The sequence below is a fragment of the Pongo pygmaeus genome, chromosome 11 (assembly GCF_028885625.2).
Source record: "Pongo pygmaeus isolate AG05252 chromosome 11, NHGRI_mPonPyg2-v2.0_pri, whole genome shotgun sequence".
Taxonomy (NCBI): Eukaryota; Metazoa; Chordata; class Mammalia; order Primates; family Hominidae; genus Pongo; species Pongo pygmaeus.
Genome location: NC_072384.2, coordinates 21,266,098 through 21,289,128, shown reverse-complemented (window position 1 = coordinate 21,289,128; position 23,031 = coordinate 21,266,098). Strand labels below are relative to the sequence as shown.

The window sequence follows — 23,031 nt, the reverse complement described above, 5'->3', positions numbered from 1 at the left end:
ATAAATTGTCAACAAATATTTTATATGTATACTTTATCCTTTTCCACAAATTTTGTAACAAATTTGTCTCCACAAAACAACTCTATAGGAAATAGAAAAAGCATCTCAATTTCCATTTGATACATACAGAAATTGAGGCTACGAAAAGGAGCCAGGCTTGTGGTAAATCTAATAAAATGCATCCTGATATATAGTTCAATGTATGGCAATTAGCTTATATACAATCTATTAAAATGGTGAAGGAGGGCCAGTCACCGTGGCTCACACCTGTAATCCCAGCACTTTGGACGGCCAAGGCAGGTGAATCACCTGAGGTCAGGAGTTCAAGACCAGCCTGCCAAACATGATGAAACCCTGTCTCTACTAAAAATACAAAAGTTAGCTGGGTGTGCTGGCAGGCACTTGTAATCCCAGCTACTCGGGAGGCCGAGCGAGGAAGACCACTTGAACACCGGAGGCGGAGGTTGCAGTGAGCTGAGATCGTACTATTGCACTCCAGCCTGGGTGACAGAGTAAGACTCCATCTCAAATAATAATAATAATAATAATAATAATAATAATAATAATGGTGAAGGAGGTAGAAGAGAGTGAGGAGGAGAAAAAGAAAAGTACTGATAGTGCCAACACTGGAAAGGATGAAGAAATGATGAAAATTAATTGGAACCGTCATTTCCTGGTGAGAATGAAAAATGTTACAGCCAGTCTAGAAACAGGTGAAGTTTTTTATAATATTTGACATACATTTACCATATAACTCAACAAACCCACTCTTGGGTATTTACCCAAGAGAAATGGCAGCTTACATTCACACAAAAACCTGTACATGAATGCTTACAGTAACTCTATTCATACTCGTACCAAACTAGAAATAACCGACATGGCTTTCAATGGTAAACTGGATTGCATCTATACAATGGAATACTGAGGAATAGAATAAGAATAAGAATGAACTACAATATTGAGATATACAGCAACTTAGTTGAACTTCAGGGACATTATGATGAATGAGAGTTACTTTCAAAAGTTACATGCTGTATCCTTTCCATCATATGATTTTCTCAAAAAGACAATACTAGAGTGATGGAAAAAAGATCAGTATGTTTTTGAAAGTTAAGAGTGGAAGACATAACTATTAAGGGATTATAAGACGGAGTTTTTTAGACTGATGGTACTGTTTTGGTTTCTGATTGTCATGGGGCTATATGAATCTATGAGTGTGTTGAAATTCATCAAAGTCTTACTTTTTTGATTTACAAAAAAGCTTCATTGGGAGGCAATTTAAAAACTAAAATTTAAAAACAAATATTAAAAAAATAAAAGCTACATATAGAAGGTATAGGTCAAAGTAAATTTAAGTGATTTTCCAGTACTCTTTGACAGAGTAAATAGCATCTATAAGACAAAGAAAAACATTAATGATTTATGGTTAAATTTGAGATTTAAAAAATGGTAAATGAAGATAATACAATGAAACATCTAGAGTATTGTTTTTAAGCACAGCCATGTTCCTTATCTTATGTGACCCCAAGTGTATGTTTTCTGTTTAGATGGCTGTCAAAATAGGAGTTATATCCTCAAAATAGTCTACATTTAAAGGGACTGTCTCTACTTTTTTATCAGAATTGACCAGTTTTCAGGGAATTTTATATTGTCATTGATTGGTAGGGGAAAAACTAAAACTAATTTTCTCAAAGATGGTTCAAAATAAGACTACGGACTGATTAAAGAGGAATTAAGTTCTGTTCTTATTTCTAGGATTCTGAAATTCACAGCAGTTGCCCATAAATATTGAAGGCAGATTCTTGAATTCCTCAGGGATTTCAATTCACACTTTTATTTTGCTTCTGATTAACATGCTAATGAAGAGTGAACTAATTCAATAGTAATATGTTAACATTCAGAAAGCAAGCTGATAATATTCGGTAGATAAATTCAGATTTCATTTAAGCTGTTTCTTTTCTATCAGATTATTTTGGATCATCAAATTCAGATAGAAGTTGTTTTATTTATGGCTTTTAAATTATAGTTTTTAAACAGAAATAATTAGAGTAAAGAAGATCTGCATAATAGTATTGGGAACTCAGTAACATAGATATTGAATGAATAGTTTTTCTAATAAATGATAGAAAAAAAGACTTGTGGTTGGGTGTGGTGGCTCACACCTGGGCGGGCAGATTGCTTGAGCCCAGGAGTTCAACATAGCAACATAGCTATGTTGGGCAACATAGCAAGGCCCCATTTCTAATATATATATATATATATATATATATATATATATAAAATCAGCCGGATGTGGTGGTGCACACCTGTAGTCCCAGCTGCTCCGGAGGGTGAGGTGAGAGGATCACTTGAGCCTGGGAGGCAGAGGTTGCAGTGAGCCATGATTGTACCACTCCACTGTAGCCTGGGTGACAGAGTGAGACCCTGTCTCAACCACAACAGCAACAACAAATGAAGAAAAATTCTCCCTCAACATCCCCCCTCAAATCTCTTTGGATTTAACAGCTTTATTTAAATATTTTATGTATATATGTGTGTGTGTGTGTATATATATGTATATATATAATTTTCCTATTAAAATTTTAAGTATAAAATTCAATGGATTATAGCATATTTATAGATTTATGCCAACATCAGTACAATCTAATTTTAGAACATTTTCATCACTACAAAAGTAATATCACACCCATTTGCAGTTACTCTCCATTCTCCACTCTGAACCCCACCTTTATGCAATCATTAAATAACTTTCCATCTCTATAGATTGGTCTATTGTGTACATTTCATAAAAATTGAATCACACAATACTTGACCTATTATGACTAGTTATTTCACTTATTGTCATGTTTTTGAAGTGTATACATGTTATAAAATGTATCAGTTCTTGTTTATGACTTAACGATATTCTAGGTCTGAACGTATGACATTTCGTTTATACATTTATTGGTTAATGGACATTTGGGTTGTCTTCACATTTTTTCTATTTTTTTTTAAATTTTTTTATTTATATTTTTGGAGATGGAGTCTCGCTCTGTCACCCAGGCTGGAGCGCAGTGGCACGATCTCAGCCCAATGCAACCTCTGCCTCCCAGGTTTAAGTGATTTCCCTGCCTCAGCCTGTCAAGTAGCTGGGATTACAGGTGCCTGCCACCACGTCTGGCTAATTTTTGTATTTTTAGTAGAGACAGAGTTTCGCCATGTTGGCCAGGCTGGTCAAACTCCTGACCTTGTGATCCGCCCGCCTCAGCCTCCCAAAGTGCTGGGATTACAGGCGTGAGCCACCACACCCAGCCACATTTTGTCAATTTTGAATAATGCTATGAAATTCACTTACACATCTTTGTGTGAACCTATGTTTTCACTCTCTTGGGTAGATACCTAGGAGTGAAATTTCTGAGTCTCATTGCAACTCTGTTGAACAGTTTAGAAGAATGTCAAACTATTTCCCAATGTGAATATATCATTTTACTTATCCACTAGAAAATGATAAGACTTACAATTTTTCCATATCTTGTCAACACATTATTTTCTATTTATTAGTGTAGCCATTTACTGGGTCTGAAGTAGTATCTCACTGTGGTTTTGATTTGCACTTTGTTAGTGACTGATCCTGTTGAAAATCATTTCACGTGCTTATTGGTTGTTTATGTATGGCAATCCTATGCCCATTTTAAAATTAGGTGATACATTTTTTATATTTTGGGAGTGTAAGTGTTCTTTATATACTCTGGATTTAAATTGCCTATCACATAAATGAATTTTATATATTTTCTCTCGGTCTGTGAATTGAGTTTTGACTTCCTCAATGCTGTGCTCCCAAGAGCACAGAACTTTTTAACTTTGATAATAAAAAAACAACTTCAGATGTGTGCAGAAAATGTACTCTACCAGGGCCATGTAAATAATAGCATTTATTGCTAGTTCATATTATGTTGCATCACAAAAACAAATGTCTCTTCTTTAACATGAATTATACACTGACTTAAAGTAGTGCACCTTCACACAATGTTGGCTTGCTGCTGATAAGGAAATGGTAGTGATAACATCTTATTCTTCCTTTCTGGTAGTTGTAGTTTGTGCTTATAAGGCTCTGAGTTTATCTTACTGTGATTCCTAAAATCAGGAGATGGCTAGGAAAGATGTAAAAATATTGACAACTCTTCAAGAACTCCAGTTCTGCCTTTCTGAGGCACATGATAAGATTGCACTTCCACATTCTTTCCAAGTTTTGCCCATGTAATGTCAGCAGAAGGACAACAGTATTTCAACACTAATTGTTGACAAGGAACACCATTTCCCTCTCTTTTTTCCATGGAGACAGGCAATGTTCCAGAGAGGGACTGCCCCAGGATCCTAGGTTGTAGAATAAAGACAGCATAGAACAGAGAACCCTGGTTATTTTCAGAGGGTGTGGTACATGAATACGAAATAACCCTTTGTTGCTTCAAAAAACTAAAATGCCATGGCTGTTTGTTTCTGCAGCATAACCCAGCTTCCTTAACATGGCAATCACAAGGTTTACTAAGTATATGTGTCCTATGGTCACAGATCGTCTATTTCTTAAAATTAAATAGATATTTTATCTATATTTCGCATGTAACATACTGTATTATTATAGATCATAGTAGTTTGGCAGTTACTAAAATCCATAATCCTTAGTTGGGATCTACAACCATTTCTGTCTGAATTCAAAGCTTCTACTCATCCCACAAAATTCTGCTTTCTGGACTTGTGAGTACTTGTGAAAAATATTGGAATACTCAGAATTGGAAATTTAAATAGTACTAAGTTTGGTTTTATCTTCTGTTACCTCCTAAAATAGTACTTCTGTACAACATTTATAATTAATTTGAATCCACAGATTTACAAAATTGAATTTTACAATCAATAGTATAGTCATGACCCTCTATCCAGAAAACAAACAAAACCAAGAAAATGAAACAAAAATTATTTGTTGTCTCTTTCTTGGAGAGAAAAATATATTTACATTTATTAGAAAAAAAGTCTTATTTTAGATGTCCTTTATAAAAAATATAGATTTATTTGTAAAATCTGTATACATTGAATAAGAAATATAATAATCATAGTCTACTATAACCTACCATTTCACAGACTTGACATTATGAAAGTATGTGCAGCTCTGGCTCCTTGCATCAAAGGATATACATTTGAAAACAATTTCCACACAGAAACTGTTTGACAGGACTTAGCAAAGTAAATTTTACAAAAAACAAAAACAATCAAAAACCACATAAAGATCTTTCTTACATGTGAATTGCATATTGGACTTCTGAATGCAAGGCTTCTTCTTTTTTTTTTTTTTTTTTGGCATCTCACCTTTTGTGTTTGTAAAGCTCTTCTGTAGCTACCTTATTTCCGTTATTTGCTAACACCTTACTTCCCTAACTAGTGAGGGGACAAGCAACATCACTGACACAGTCATCAGTGTATCCTGCAAAGAATATAGATCAGTAACTGGCATCACATACATAATAAAGATAAGCTTTGGTATAATGCATTTTCATTTTTGAATGGCAACTGATACATTGTGGAAAGAACATGGACTTAGTAATCAGGAAGAACTGAGTTTGAAAACCGGCCCTGCCACGTATTGATGTGTCACTGTAGGGAGAGTTGTGTAAGCCTGTTTCTTAATATGTAAAATGGGGATACTAGCATTTGGTATAATAGGCTGTTTTGAGAATTAAAACAAATGATGTTTTAAAGTGGCCAGCACATCTGCCATTCAGTAATTGGGATTTTACATTTTACAAATGAAAGAACAAAGCTCAGAGAAGTAAAGGTCTTGCAACTTGTTATTGCAAAGTCAGGAGACTTAATTTCTAATCTTTACAAGATTATGCCTTGCTGTTCAGTTCATATAACCCTGCAGCCTTTCCTCAAGGGAAAGTCAATCTCTTTTGCCCTGCAAATTCAAGTCTATGCATAGTCTGACCTACAGAACCCTTATTTTAAGACGTCAGTTAGATAACACATTCTGTTACATGATTTAATTAATATCTTAGGTCCAAGAATTTGTAGTTTGAATTATGCTTCATTGTCATAACGTGATCATATGATCCAAATATGGCCCATATGGTTTAAGACATGGAGCTTTTAAAAGTGAAAGATGATGAAACAAATACTAAACCAGTTAAAATACCTGGACAAGACCAAAATTGAACTGTCCCAAGGAAGCTAGGACATATAATGATCCTATTTACAGGATAATTATAATAAAATTGAAGTGACAGCCTTAGAAATAGGTGAATTACCTCAACTTTAAGTAAGTCCAATAATATCTAATTTGAATGGAAAATGAGAAAAAGAGGCATTAATGAGTTATTAACTAGTAGTTAAGATCATTATTATGGTATTTGTGAAACTTCCCAGCTAAAATATCTGAAAATACAGCCAACTATCACAATACAAGAACAATGTTTGTGTCAACTGCTCAGAAAGAAATGGGCAAGCTCTTGTCTCACATTGTACAAATGAAGCCTGCAATGTATTTTAAACATATGGAGGTGTATTTTCTGACATCAGCATCTGAGAAGAGTGCATGTGTGAGTTGGGGAGATCCCCTTGTTTTTAACAGATTAGCAAAAAATTCATCTTAGTCCCCAATTTCCTTCAAGTTTCCAAAGCTTATAATGGGTTTATAAAATGACTGCATTTCTCATTATTTCTTTATAGTTAAAAGAAAAGCACACCTATGCTTGTTAATATTTGGTTTTCACAAGGCATATATGCTCCTGTGCTCAATAGCATGCCCAGATTTGCATTGAGGATGAGTTTTCTGGACATTTTCTAGTAACGTATGTAGTTATTATTGACTTCGTGAAGATAAAAGAAACAAAAACAAAAATACTTTAATCTAAAATAATTATCTTCTCAAAATTATATTAACAAGTTTAATTAATGAACAGAGGCATAGCCACCATTGTGCATTACATATAATTTTATGGATAATAAATGGATAGAGTATTTCTCTGCGTCACCTCCATGATGAGGACTATCTGAATTCTGCCTTATTAACTGTTGCCAAGACCTGAATCTTAAGAAACATTCATACATTTGTTGAATGTGTAAACAATGAACAAATGAAAGTTTGGAATGGTTTTAGTGGCAAATTCCCTTTCTTGCAGATAGACCTTGGACAGGCAGCTGCTTAAGAGTCAGGCATTACATGTGGTTCACTTTTCTGACAATCTACTAAACAAGTTTTTATTCTCTTCTTATCAATGCATCCTGTGCCAGTACAAACCTATTTCTTGGTTTCTTGGGCATAATGTACTACAGTTGACACTCATCAGTAAAACAAAAATATTAATATTATATACTGGGTAGAATGCTCAAATATTAGTATTATACATATGTTAAATATTATAAACTCAGTATTATAATCTCCATTTCACACATGATCATACTGTGACTCAGAAATATTAAGTGACTTGCTAAGGTCATGTGTAAAGTTATAATATGCAGAAATTGTATTTATCTCATTTAAAGTTTATGCTCTTTTCACAAGGTCACTTTGTTTTCTTTAGGAAAAAGGAAGTCTTCGATTGGGGTGCTGGAAGCTTTGAAAAGTTAATGTTAAACTGAAGCAACTAAAACATCTAGAGATTGACAGATCTTCCCACCTGATCCTCACCTTGTTAATGAAAGCACAGAATTTGGAAGGTCTAAACAAGATTATTGGAAAAATACAATACACGCATACCTAATTTTGGAAAGTAAACTTTATAACTCTTTTGTAGTCAGGCATTGGCAATGTGTTTATAGCCTCAACAGGCTCAACAGCTACAATAATTTTAAGTATTATTAAGTTTTACCCTGCAGAAAAGACAATTCATTTTCAACAATGTTTCAGTGAAATTAAGTGGCAGATTACTTTTTAATTAATCAGAATTTTTTGTTAATGTTTCTGTTTTATAATGTTGAATACATTTCTAAGGGAGCCACTATGTCTCACACACACACACACACACACACACACACACACACACACACAGAATAAGAAAGAAATAGAATGGTTCCACTCTGATATTCTTGAGCTCTAGTTTCTTGCTGAGCTTGGAAGTATTACTTTTCAACATCTTAACGTTCTTTTGGTTTCTGCAAAGATCTATATTCTTTATTTGTTAAGTGCCTAAGAACATTTATTTAAAGGGAATCTTAAAGGATTAGATATGAAATGTTTGCCTGGTTTAGAGAAACATGGATCTTTTCAAATAAGTAGATATGCCACCAGCAAAATACATATTGAAAAATAAATTGTTCACTGTGTCCAGTATTTTTTTAGTAACTCTAAATTTATTTATAGAATTTGACTTTCTAATCATTGTCAGTGTACCTGTTTTACGGCAGGCAAGGGCACCCAGAGGGAGAATTCATTTTAATCAAATTTAACATTTCAGGAATAACCACGTAAACAAAACAGCCAGCCCGTTACACTGTAGACATTGGGTAGACAGATGATTACACTGCTAAGCTGTTTTACCTTGAAACTAAATCTCAGTGGTTGAAATGTTGATTTATTTCCTACAAACTGCATTTTTTTCCACTGTAGAATAATTATCAAGGATCTAGAAATTTTGGAATAAAATCTGAATACTTTAAAAAATTATTTTTACATTATTGATTGACCTATACCATTTGTCCAACAATGGACTTTACAATAAAATTTCAAGTAAGACCTAAACATATCAATGCAAATAAAAATAAAATGGTATTAAAGAGGGTAAAGACAATAAATATACATATTTGCATACATACACGTGGGTTTATGAGATCAAAAAAGAAACCCAGTGGGTTATACTGGTCTATAGTAAAGTATAGATTGGTTTGATTAGGACCCTGCAAATGAAATCCCAAACAATCTTTTCTACTTCAACCTCATTTTGAAATAATTGGCACCAGACACCTATGTTATGGACATACTTACAATTCCTTAATTTAATTTTTTTTTTGCCTGTTTGCTCATATAGGTCCTGCTTCTATATCTTTCGGCTTGTCCTGAAACTTCACGTCACCTATTTATAAATAGCCAAAATTCCTCTATGATTTTCTGTTTCACCTAGGGTAATAAATATAGGCATGTGTAAACAAGGTATGAGACATATGGAATTAAAAGCAGAAAAAAAGGACAATCTTTTCAGTAAATGGTGTTGGAACCATTAGGTATAATATAAAACAAATAAAAATTGATTCCTACCCCATATCATTCCCCAAATCAATTTTAGGTAGACTGTATGTCTAAATTTAAAAAGCAAAACAATAAAATTCTTTTAAACAAGAGCACAAAAAGCATGAATCATAAGGAAAAAGCAGACAGCCTTCAATGAATGAATGGATGAAGATAGTCAATTTTGAAAGGATTGACTATCCTGAAGGGCAAAACATGATAACATTTAAATGTTAATCAATTTAGTTATGTGTTTCTAGTACCAGATATAAAGCTGAGGCTGTGACTTTTGTGTTAGATGTTGTTGCTGTGGTTACATCGCCAATAAGCTTTCCTGAAAGGGCAAAGGGAAGAAACTTACCGAATGCCTGAGAGGGCAATTATATAAGACAGTTGTATATTGGAAGTGAGGCCATAAGCAGGCGGAGGCAGCCAAATCACTAAACATGGGAAAAAAGGACCCAAATCTCACTTACTACCTATGTTCTGCTCTGCTACATTCTACTCTGCTGCCCCTCCAACTGGTTAAACCCAACCAGAAGTTAAACAGCACCGGAGCTTTTGTTGTATTCCGTAGAAATCAGTTTCTCAAGACAAAGAGCAGCATGATCAAAGATAGAGAGTGGATCTAGAACAATATGGGAGTGTAAAGTGACAAGAACAGCCAAGACATTCATGAAGAAGATTGAGGAGGAAGAATTTGTTCTATCAAATATAAAGATTTCTCATAAGGCTACACTAATTAAGACAAAATGGCATTGGCACAAGTTAGACAACTAGGCCAATGAAACAGAATAAAGAGACTAGAAACAGACCTGTACCTAAGTAGACATATAACGATGTAGATGCCTTTGCAGAACAGTAAAAATAGCAATCAAAGGAGAGAAAGAGAGAGAAAAGAAAAGAAAAGAAAAAAGATACTGAGGCAACCAGATATTGTATGGGGGAAATATAAAACTTAGACTGACCTCACACATTCCCCAAATTTAATTTGAGGTGGATTGTAGAACTACCTATAAAAGGCAAAACAACAACAATTTCTAAAATAGGATACATAAAGTATGGATCATAACTTATGAGACTCTAGATATTACTTTTACATCAAATTTAAGAAACCCTGTCTATTCAAAAAGACCGTGAAGTTCAATAGATACGTCAGAAAGACTAAAAAGACAAAGTTTATATACAAAATGTATAAAGCATGTCTATACATCAAGAAAAAAATATAATAAATATGGTCAATATACTTAAAAAGACACTTTACAAAAGTGGATATTGAAGTTTACAAGTAATATATGAAAAAAGTACTTAATTAGGAGCAAGAACAATTCATCCATAGGAACAGAAAGAATATAGATTTTATAGATCCAGATTCATATTGGTGGCTATATGTATGGAAGAGGTATCATGGTTACCTTCTTATTGCTTCTATTTTCTCACTGAAGTAAGGAATAAGGTCAATGACTAATAGTGAAGATACTGAGAGGAGGTTCTGGGGGACTGAAAAGAAAGCAATAATTAAATAATCATCTGAAAGGCTGGAAACTATAGTAGATCAGGACAATGGAGTCAGAATGAAGAGACCACTTGATGGTAGTTAGTGTGAGCTTAAGATAAAATCATTTACAATCACCGTGAGTTTTTCTTCAGATCCATTCAGATGATCATGTGGAACACTAAGATTTGAACTAGATTTAACCAGAATTGAAATTCTGTGAATGGATGAAGACTAGACAGGAGCTAACATTGTAGGAAAGAGACTGTAATACCTGACCATAAGATTTAAACCATTAAGAAGGGAAGTGGGGGAAATGAAGTAGGGCGGGGTTGTGAAGAACGGTGAAACCACCAAGAATCTGCACAATGTTAGTTGGAGAAAGTCCCAGACATCCAGGAGTCAGAATTTTAATGAACCTCGATATTTAAATAAATGTGGAGTACTGACTGGCAGAGTCTCCTGTCAATTCAAAACTGAGTGTTTTGTTTTGTTTTGTTTTGTTTTTTAGAAGAAAAGGGAGTAGAGTGATTTAGATTCAGTGTAAATATTAAGAAGGGCACCTGTTCTTTCACTAAGCCAGCAGTAGAAAAAGTAAGAGAGAGAGAACAGTGAAGTTTTGCGAGGGCTAAAGAGATGTGGTGTCTTCAAGAGAAGAAGTATGAAGGAGAGCGAGAAGATGAAGGAATATTTAAAGAAGTGAATGAAGAAATACAAATACACTGTTTCTACTCTCTGGAAAGAATGCTACCACAAAAGGGTAAGTGAGAGTGACTTAGGGAAGTTAACAGTGAGATGACAGGTGGTGGTCAGATTCAGGATAGATTTTTAAGGCAAAGCCAAAAGGATTTTCTCGCACATTGAAAGTGCCCTATGAATAAAAGAGAATAATCACAGATGACTCTGTATACTTGAGCCAGAGATCTGAATTATTATTGTCTTTAACTGAGATAGGGCAGGCTGGGGGAAGGACAGTATATCGAGAGAAATAGCAGTTGAAATTTGAGTATATTAATTTTTGGGTTCCTATTAAACAAAGGGCTGGTGAGATGAAAAATATCTGGACAAGGTCAAGAAAGCAGTTGATAGGATCAACATATACCCAGAGTGTATTTTTACGTTACTTTTAATGTGAAATATACTTACCAAAAAGTACATTAAATATGTATGTAAATTTAAACTGATATCCGTAAAGCAAACACCAATTTCCATCTAGATAAAGAAATAGAACATTGCCAGAACCCTGGAATCTCCTCACCCAATATGCCTTTATCTAATCATAAACCCCTCCCTCAAATCCAATCAAGGAAATTACAATCCTGAAATAAAATGTGGTACTAAATTTTTTGTTTGCTTCATGTTTATATCTGTAAATGCATTCCTAACCAATACAAGTTCGCTTTGCTTGCTTTCGAGATGTGCTTAAATGGAATCACTATGTGTAGGCAATTTCAACTTGCTCCTTTTGCTCGACATTAGTTTGTGGGCCTTATCCATGCTGTTGTATGTAGATTTAGTTCATTATTTTCCTCTATGTACTATTTCACAATTTATTTATTCAGTGTGGACAGGCATTTGGCAGATTATATATATGACTTTTTGTGTTGATTTTACAAGCAATGTTTCCAAAAACATTATTTTATGAGTATTTTGCTGACCATATATTTAGTTATCATGAGGCTTAAAATTTGGAATTACTGAGTCACAATGTTGCGGGACTTTTCCTTAGTTCAGCTAAAGACAGGGTCCTTGTCACAGGGCCACCAAAATGTAAGCTCGCAGATGATTTGAAGGGTGATCTAGGGCAGGGTTTTACTGGGTGAAAAAGAAGAAAAGGGGAAACAGACACTCTTAGCGAAGCAAGAAAGTGTGCTTCCTGCACATGGGCTTCTGGCCTCACAGATTGAATTGCAGGTTCCACCCAGGGAGAGAAGGGGCCAGGCTCCTCCCGGCTGAGAACAGAGTGAACTTCTGTGGCTCCACCCCAGTGTGCACTCCTCTCAATGCACAGGTCATTTGGAGGCTCTGCCAGGGAGCCCTTCCCACCTGACTGTCTCATTAAGTCAAGAGATTATCTTCGGGATCACTAAGCAATGAAATTTCATTCTCTACTTTTTTTTTTTTTTACTAGCTTGCACTCCCAATAGTGTATGAGAATTTCCTTTGCTACGAAAATTTAATTATTGCAAATTTGGTGTATCTTATTGTGGTTTTATTTTACTTCCTTTGGGGCAGATATTTTTTGAAGCCAATGAAGTTTGAGTTTCCATGCTCAATGGAAATGCTTCATGTTGATGACCATCACTGTTATGTATGGATTAGGTGATTGCTAGCAGTCTATGTGTAAGAAATGACTTCCAAGAATATTTTGTACTGATTTACCCCATACCACATCATGTAGATGCTGGGTCATCATGAGGACACTGGGTCAAAGGTTTTACCATGTGCATGTACTAAACAGCTGACAGTAGGTGTTACATGTGTTTTAAAGTGCATAAAGAATAATTTCAGAAAAATAAGTTAACTGAAGATTAAAAACAGAAATAATAGAATGTTGAATATAAACGAAACAATAAAATAATGAATATGGGTGTTTAAATCAATATGTATATATTTTTCTGATATCAAAAAGCACATTGTAACACCAATTTTTGTACAGATTATACCAAAAGTGATGATTCATTAAGAGATAGCTTTGAGACCATCTTTAATTTAACAAGTACATTCAAATAAATAAAAGAGTTGAATTCTCAGTAGAAGTAATAAGTCTTTTGGTTACTTGATTAAATAATTAATAAAAATATTGAATCATATAAACATTGAGAAAAAATAACTATCTTGCTAATTTGACTTGGAATATTGACATTAGAAAATATTTTATAGTACGCTACCCTGAGGACATCAACGAGCAACTGGTAGAAGAAAATGTTCCTCAACAAGTGCATTTAAGATCTCGTCTAGACTTATAGCTGATGTATCAAACAAACTTAATAGAGATCTCTCAATTAGGATGTAATATTATCAATGACAATTATGAAACTGAAAGAAACGGTTTCAAACTATCAACTAAAATGCTTATCAATAATGCCACAGAAAACATAGAATCATCTTTATAACCTACAGAAAAATATTTCATAATCCATGTCATATGAAGAGTCTATCAAAAGCATGTAGCCAAAACATGTAGGAAAAAATAGTATACAATTTGTGTGTCACGTAGTTAGTTCATACAAACACACACACACAAACACTGTATTGGTACAAGACTGGGTAATTTATAAAGGAAAGAGGTTTAAATGACTCACAGTTCCACATGGATGGGTAGGCCTCAGGAAACTGACAATCATGGCAGAAGGGAAAGGTACTTCTTACATGGTGGCAGGTGAAAGAGTGAGAAAGGGCAGGGAAAATTGTCTTATAAAACCATCAGATCTCGAGAACTCACTCACTGTCATGAGAACAGCATGGGGGAAACCGCTCCCATGATCCAGTCACCCCCGACCAGGTCGCTCCTTCAACACCTAGAGATTAAAATTCAAAATGAGATTTGAGTGGGGACAAAAATCTTAAGCGTATCATGTATGTATTTTTTTCTGGATGTGGATATAATTTATGACATTTATCATCTTTTTGAAATTGTGCCTAATTTCTTATGCAGAAGTTTATTTTCTACAGATTCTCTAAAATAAAATTCAGTCTCCTAAAATTCTAACCATTTTCCTTTCTACATAATGCCTCATTTACTGTGTTTGGCCTCCTTTCAGTACAGCCTTTGGCCATTTTTACCTCTTGCTTTTGAAATGCTGTACATGTCCTTTGCCCACTTTCTCTATTAAAGTATCTGTCTTATTCTTATTGATTTCTTTATATTCTTTATATAATGAATTCTAGTCTGTCATTACATCAATATGCACACATACGTATATATTTATATACGTATGTAGAATATTGTGAATTGACTACTTTTTACTCTAGGATGTTCTTTGATAAAATTAACTTTTTAGTTTTGATGTGGCTGAATTTATTATCATTTGTGATAACTTACTGCTCTTGTTTTCCTTAAAGAAATTATTTCCTATGGAATAGTGATGAAGATATTCTCCTATATTCTCTTTTTATTTTATAGCTTTTCTTTCACCTTACCTCTACAGTCTGCCTGGACTTGAGTTTTGTGTTTTGGTATGAACATCAGATCTTATTTAACAGACAAATAAGCATAGACAAATACCTCATCAATATTAATAGAAAAGCTTCTCTGTCCTTTTCTTAGTAACTGCCAGTGCCATACATCTCATTAGCAAAGTTCTCATTAATTATGTGGTTCCATGTTAGCTCCTTTCTTGTGCCATTAGTATCTTTTTAAATATCCGAACCAATGGCAAATCATCTCAAATACTATAGTTTTAACACAATTCTTGTAATATAGGATGGCACATAACCTGTTTATTCTACATCTTCAAATGTGTCTGGGTTGTGTCCCTTTGCACTTTGACATAAACCTGACTTGACAAGTTATTGTAATTACACTGAATCTATAAATAAATTTTAGAAGAGCTAACACTCACCATATTGAGTCCTGTAATCTATGATTCATAAATCTTTTTTGTTTGTTTGTTTTTGTTTTTGTTTTGTTTGTTTGTTTTTGGAGATGGAGCCTCACTCTGTATTCCAGGCTGGAGTGCAGTGGCGCAATCTCGGCTCACTGCAAGCTCCACCTCCCTGATTCAAGCAATTCTCCTGCCTCAGCCTCCAGAGTAGCTGGGATTACAGGTTCATGCCACCGCGTTCTGCTATTTTTTTTTTTTTTTTTTTTTGTATTTTAATAGAGACAGGGTTTCACCATGTTGGCCAGACTGGTTACGAACTCCTGACCTCAGGCAATCCGCCCACCTGGGCCTCCCAAAGTGCTGGGATTACAGGCATGAACCACCATGCCTAGCCGAATTTGTAAATCTTTTTATTTATTATATTTTAGATAACCTATAATGCCTCAGTAGAGTTTCATTCATTTTATTTTAATTACATTCATATTTTCAATACAAGGCAATGCATTGCATATCTTAGAGTGAATTTAGGTACATGATATTTCAGATGCTATTGTACATGACATCTTCTTTTAAAAATTTGTTTGATAAGCTCAATTAGAAATGAAAACGGAAACATTACAACTAACACCACAGAAATACAAAAGATCATTCGAGACTACTATGAATACCTCTACACACACAAACTAGAAAATCTAAAGGAAATGGACAAATTTATTTTAGATGGAGTCTCGCTCTGTCGCCCAGGCTGGAGTGCAGTGGCGCGATCTCAGCTCACTGCAAGCTCTGCATCCTGGGTTCAAGTGATTCTCCTGCCTCAGCCTCCCGAGTAGCTGAGACCACAGGCGCCCGCCATCGCGCCCGCCATCGCGCCCAGCTAATTGTTCGTGTTTTTAGTAGCGACAGGGTTTCACCGTGTTAGCTAAGATGGTCTCGATCTCCTGACCTCGTGATCTGCCTGCCTCGGGCTCCCAAAGTGCTGGGATTACAGGCGTGAGCCACCACGCCCGGCCAGGAAATGGACAAATTTCATACAACCTTCCTTGCTTGAATCAGGAAGAAACAGAAATCCTAAACACACCAATAACAAGCATGAAGATTGAATCAGTAATTTTTTTAAAAAAAACCGCCAACACAAAAAGCCCAGGGCGAGGTAGATTTACAACCAAATTCTACCAGACATTGAAAAAATAATTGGTATCAATCCTACTGAAACTATTCTAAAGGATTGAGAAGGAGAGAATTCTCCCTAACTCATTCTATGAAGTCAGTATCATCCTGATACCAAAACAAAGAAAGAGCATAACAAAAAACAAAACTTTGGGCAATACCCCTGATGAATGTTAAGTTTTAATCATAGATTTAGCCTTTTCTTGAATATTTCTTTCTGTATGTTTAGTATATCTTCTATTTGGGATTGCATTCCTTCTTCTTCTTCTTTTTTTTTTAATTGTTATTTGACCCAGCCATCCCATTACTGGGTATATACCCAAAGGATTATAAATTATGCTGCTATAAAGACACATGTACATATATGTTTATTGTGGCACTATTCACAATAGCAAAGACTTGGAACCAACCCAAATGTCCAACAACGATAGACTGGATTAAGAAAATGTGGCACATACACACCACGGAATACTATGCAGCCATAAAAAATGATGCATTCATGTCCTTTGTAGGGCATTCCTTCTTCTTAAAGTGCTTTCTTGAAATCTTCTTTTAATAAAGTTATTCTGTTATCAAATTCTTTAATTATGTTGGCTAGAAATTGTCTTTAACTTGTTATTTCTCAAAAGACTCTTTTCCCTGGGTATAAAATTCTACACTGGAAGTCCTCGTAAGATAATAAAAATATTTTTCTATTATTTTCCAGCTTCTATTAATATTGCTATTCTATCATTACATGAAAGTGAACATGTCTTTTTATCTCTGGCTCTTATTAAGGTTTTCTTTGTCATTATTTTTCTGCTGTCTCCCCAGTTAGATGCACCTCATTTTCATCAAGCATTTTCAGTATTGCTTCTGACCCTGTCTTGGTCTCCTCCAATCATTTAATCACCTCTTCCTCCATGTTTTTTCTCCCATCTTTCTATTGTCTTTTCTGAATTCCGGAAGATTGTTTTGATTTATCATCACGGATTCTTTCTTAAGTGTTCTTTATCTACTAGTCAATCCATACATTATGTTTTTAATATTGGCTATTGCATTTTTTAGAGCACATATTTGATTCTTTTTTCAAATCTATTTGGTAACATTGTATAGTTTCTTGGTCCTTGCAGAAATATTCAAGCTAATTTTTTAAACTAAATTTACATCCTGTGGATTTTTTTGTAATTTTTGTTGTTGCTTATTTGTTTTATTTCCTTTAGTTTTAGGCATATGATCAGGTTTTAGTTATAGCACCTCAGGACAGCCGTGCAATTCTGAGCCACAATATTTATTCTTCCTGTTCTTTGTGATGTGGTAGATGGAATTTCAGATCTGGTTTATCTTCACCCTTACATTACAGTTCCTTTGTGCCTTTAGCCTAATGTGAGAAGGATTTTTTACTGACTAAAAGTGTTTAACTTGTGATTCCTGATATGTTCAGGGAAATTATTTTGAGTATGTAAAAAGGATATCAAACGATTATAGAAAAGTTATCTCTAGAGAAATTGTAAAATGTTGTTCGAAATTTCTGACTACGTAATGAGAATATTTACTGGTTATATAAAAGTTCCCCTTTAAACATTTCTGTTACGTTTACAATTAACAGTGATTTTTTTTTGGCGGGGGTGGGGGGCTGGCCATTGTGGTACACCTTTATCATAATGCTAATACGTAATTTTCTAATTAATGTTCTATATATTCTACAAGTTTGTTTTTTTTATTTTCTGTTTACTTAAATTACTTAGATTGCTAAACCTTTCCAAATAGTTTGGAGTTTCTCCATTAATACTCCACCAATTAAATATACACTAATAATCCAAATAATACATTATTATGATCATATAAGAAAGAATAAGTAAGATCTGAAAGTTTCCATTTGAAATTACCTTTGTGATATTAAGATGCAAATATAATAAATTCTGTCATAGTATTACTTTTAAAGCAATTTCTAGTTGTAAGTCATGTCAGGTTATTTGCATAAAACCTTCTAGTAAAAAACAATAAAAATTCTGAATAAAAATATATTTAAAAATTTTTTACTTAAAATATTAAACCATTAAAGATAATCTAAATAATCTGCCCAGAGTCCAATGAAAAGCTAGAATGTAGACAGAGTATTCTGAGAAGACATGTTGATTTGCTTATATGATATTTATTGATATGATATATAAAAAATCAAGGAGACCTAGGCAACTCTTTTGAATGGAATTGGGCTGATTCATCTCTGGTTTGTGGAACAAGAACCAGGTTAAGTCTGAGCCACTGCAGCTGCTGCCTCTGTCTTCGCTACACCGCAGAGGCAAGACAAAGGTCCGGATTGCGGCATTGCTCACCTGTTGGCCTTCCGGAGAGTCACATCACACGGGAAAATTACACCTGCCAGAATTAGCAAGAGCTTTCGTTAAGAAGAAATTTGTTGGCCAGGAGTGGTGGCTCACGCCTGTAATCCCAGCACTTTCGGAGGCCAAGGTGGGCGGATCACGAGGTCAAGAGATCGAGACCATCCTCGCTAAAACGGTGAAACCCTGTCTCTACTAAAAATACAAAAAATTAGGTGGGCGTGGTGGCGGGCGCCTGTAGTCCCAGCTACTCGGGAGGCTGAGGCAGGAGAATGGCGTGAACCCGGGAGGCGGAGCTTGCAGTGAGCCGAGATCACGCAACTGCACTCCAGCCTGGGCGACAGAGCAAGACTCCGTCTCAGAAAAAAAAAAAAAAAAAAAGAAAGAAAGAAATTTGTCAAACAAGAAATTGAAGCTGAATGCCTTAATAATTGTAGTTACTGACCAGAAGTATAGGCAGACTTCTTAGACTCAGAGAACATATGCCTGGACTGGGTTGTGGCCACCTACAGATGCTCCTGCAGTGGAAACAGCAGAAAAAGTCCATATTTCTTCCCTGGCACTGTTAAAAATGTTAAAGCACGGAGATGCTGGAGTTCCAATGGAAGTTACGGGTCTGAAGCTTGGAGAATTTGTTGATTATTATACAATCAGAGTGATTGACATGTTGGCTATGCCACAGGTGTCAGTGTGGAGGCATTTGACCTAATGTTCCAAGCTAAAACGGTGTATATATTGAATCAGACAGGAAAGCTTGAGATGGTTACTGGTTGGCATCACAGTCACTTGGCTTGGTTGCTGGGGTTTCTGGGGTGGATATCAGTACTCAACCGAGTTTTGAAGGCTTGTCAGAGGGAGCTTTGACGGTGGTTGTGGATTCCATTCAGAATGTAAAAGGGAAGGTTGTCAGTGATGCCTTCAGGTTGATCAATGCTAATATGATGGTCTTGGTACATGAACCGAGACTAACAACTTCAAATATGAGTCACTTAAACAAGCCATCTATCCAGGCATTAATTGATGGATGAAACAGATATTATTACTCTATTACTGTTAACTATCAGAAAAGTAAACTGGAATAGAAGATGTTGCTAAATTTGCATAAGAAGAGTTGAATGGAAGGTTTGACACTTCGGGATTACAATGAACATTGTAAATACAATGATTTAGTATTAAAATAGATGCTGGAATTGGCCAAGAATTACAAAAAGGCTGTAGATGAAGAAGATGAAATGACACCTAAACAGCTGGCAATAGAGTGTTGGCTAGCAGAACACTAATGTCACTTGGAGGAACAAGTGGATTTAGTCACTTGGAGGAACAAGTGGACTTCAAATATTGTTTAGCAGATATGTTGAATACTGTTGTGTTTAAGTGAAGCAACAAAAAATTTATTAGTGATGCTTTCAGTATACCTTTCTCTGTTGTTCCTAATGCTCAAAATTAAGGGATCTCTGAAGATGTATTTGGTTAAATGTAAGACATTTTGCATCATTTGTAGCACTGTAACCTTCAGTCTCACCTATGCAATTACTTTTGTTTCTTTAGTTAGGGTCTTTGCAGATTCTAAAGTTATACAATAATTCATAAAAGTGGACACATTTTGTTAATATCCCATTTAATATTTGAAAAAAAATCAGTAGTACAATATATTTTGATTGTTGCTTACAAAATAAAATACATTTACAATTTGAAAAATAAAAGTCAGTTGGTAGTAGATATGTGGATTTATTTCTGGGCTATTTTGTTCTGTTGATCTGTGAGTCTGTTTCTACATTGACACCATGCTGTTTGGTTACCATAGTTTTGTAGTATATTTTGAAATCAGGTAGTGCAATGCTTCAAGCTTTGTTTTTGTATGTTTGTCTTTTTTTAAAGAAACAGCAATACAAGATTATTTTGATTATTCAGGGTCTTTTTTAGTTCCATATGCATTTTAAGAGTTTAAAAAATATATTTCTGTGAGGAATGTCATTAGTAGTTGACAGACATGGTATTGAACATATAAATCACTTTGGCTGGTATGGACATTTTAACAATATTAATACTTCTAATTCATAAAGAGGGGATTTTTTTTACTATGTGTTTCCTCTTCAGTTTCTTTCATCAATGTTCTACAGTTTTCATGTAGAGATCTTTCACTTCCTTGGTTAAATTTATTTCTAGGTATCTTTTTTCTTTTGTAATTATTGGATTTTTTTTCATTTTTTTTCTAGATTGATCACTGTTCATTTATAAAAATTCTACTGATGTTGTGTGTTGATTTGTATCCTGCAATTTCACTGAATAAGTTTATTAGCTAAGAAATTTTTGTGGAATCTTTGGGCGCTTCTAAATATAAGATTATATCATCTGCAAAAAAAAATAGAGAGAGAGAGAATAGTTTGATTTATTCCTTTCCAGCTTGGATGCCCTTTATTTCTTCCTCTGGCCTAATTTTTCTGTCTATGATTTCTGGTATTTGTGTTGAATAGAGCTGATGAAAATAGGCATCCTTGTCTTGTTTCAGAACTTAGAGGAAAGGTTTATAACTTTTTACCATTTCATATAATATTACCTGAGGTTTTCTCATATATGATCTTTGTTGTGTTGAGGTATATAGTTTCTATACCTAATTTGTTGAGATGTTTGTTATGAAAGAATGTTGAATTTTGAAAAGTGCTTTCTCCGCTTCTGTTGACATGATTGTAAGTTTTTATCCTTCATTCTGTTAATGTGATGTATCACATTTGTTAATTTGCATATGTTAAGCTGACCTTACATTTCTGGAATAAATCTCACTTGATAATAAGCGAATGATCTTTTTAATGTGTTGTTGAATTCATTTTACTCATATTTATTTTGAGAATTTTTGCATTTATGTTTTCTTCTTGTATCCTTGTCTAATTTTTATAGCAGCGTAATGTTGGACTTGGTGGTTTCTTCAGATTTGCATTTTCTATTTTTTCATAAGTCCATCATGGTAGGTTGTATGTGTCCAGGAATTTATCCATTTCTTCTAGGTTTTCCAATTTTTTGGACAGTAATTGTTCATAATATTCTATTATGATTTTTTGTATTTCTGTGGTAAGAGTTTTAATGTTACCTTTTTCTTCCTTGATTCCATTTGAGTCATTTCTGTTTTTTTGGTCTTCTAACTAAAGGTTTTTTCAATTTTGTTTTTTTTTTAAACTAACTCTTATTAATATTTGTACTGCTTTTTAGTCTTTGTTCTCTGATCTTTACAATTTCTTTTCTTTTATTAATTTTGTATTTAATCTGCTTTTATTTTTGTGGTTCCTTGAGTAATGATGCTAAACATTTTATTTGTGATCTTTCTACTTTTTTGATATAGGTGTTTATTGCTATATCTTTCCTCTTACAATTTTTTTTTTGCTGTACTCTATAAGTTTGGTTGGTATATTGTATTTTTATCTGTGTTTGTCTCAAGAAACTTTTGAATTTCTCTTTTAATTTCTTTATTGAACTATGGGTTTTCAGTAGAATGTTGTTTAATTTCTATATATTGTAAAATTTCTGAAGTTTCTTCTGTTATTTATTTCTAATTTTATGCCATTGAGGTCAGAAAATACTTGATATAATCTTTGTCTCCTTGACTCTGAAAAGACATTTTTTTGGCTTAGTATATAATCTATCCTAGATAATGTACTATGTTAGTTGAGAAGAATGTGTATTCTATAGCTGTTGGATAGATTGTTCTGTAAATGTCAATTAGGCCCATTTTGTGCAGAGGGCAGTTTCAGTTTGATGTTTCTTTGTTGATTTCCTGTCTAGGTGATCTGTCCATTGTTGAAAATGGGGTGTTGAAATCCCCTATTATCATTATATTGAGGTTCATTACTCCCTTTAAATCTAATAACATTTGCTTTGTACAGTTAGCTGTTCTGGTGTTGTGTGGATATCTATTTACAAATGTTATATTATCTTGCTGAATAAATCCACTTATCTTTATGCAGTGAGTTTCTTTGTCTCTTTTTATAGTTTTTGACTCAAAATCTATTTTATTTCATATAAATCTAGCTACTGCTGCTCACTTTTGGTCTTTGTTTTCATGGAATATCTTTTCCATCTCTTCACTTTCAGTCTGCGCGGTGCTTACCAGTGAAGTGATTCTCTTGTAGAGAGAATATACTACATATAATTGTAGAGAGAATATACTACATGTACTTCTTATATATATAGGCAGCATATAATTCGGTTTCATTTTTTTCAGGAGGGCTTGGTTTTTTTTACCCATCCAGCCGGTTTACATCTTTTGACTGGATAATTTAATCCACTTACATTTAAGGTTATTATTGATAGGTAAGGACT

General features: G+C 34.2%; 1 pseudogene; it reads left to right on the top strand.

The window, feature by feature from the left end:
• The first annotated feature begins 565 nt into the window (after window positions 1-565).
• LOC129031285 (26S proteasome non-ATPase regulatory subunit 14-like) lies at window positions 566-20,000 on the top strand (annotated as a pseudogene).
• The last annotated feature ends 3,031 nt before the right edge of the window (window positions 20,001-23,031 follow it).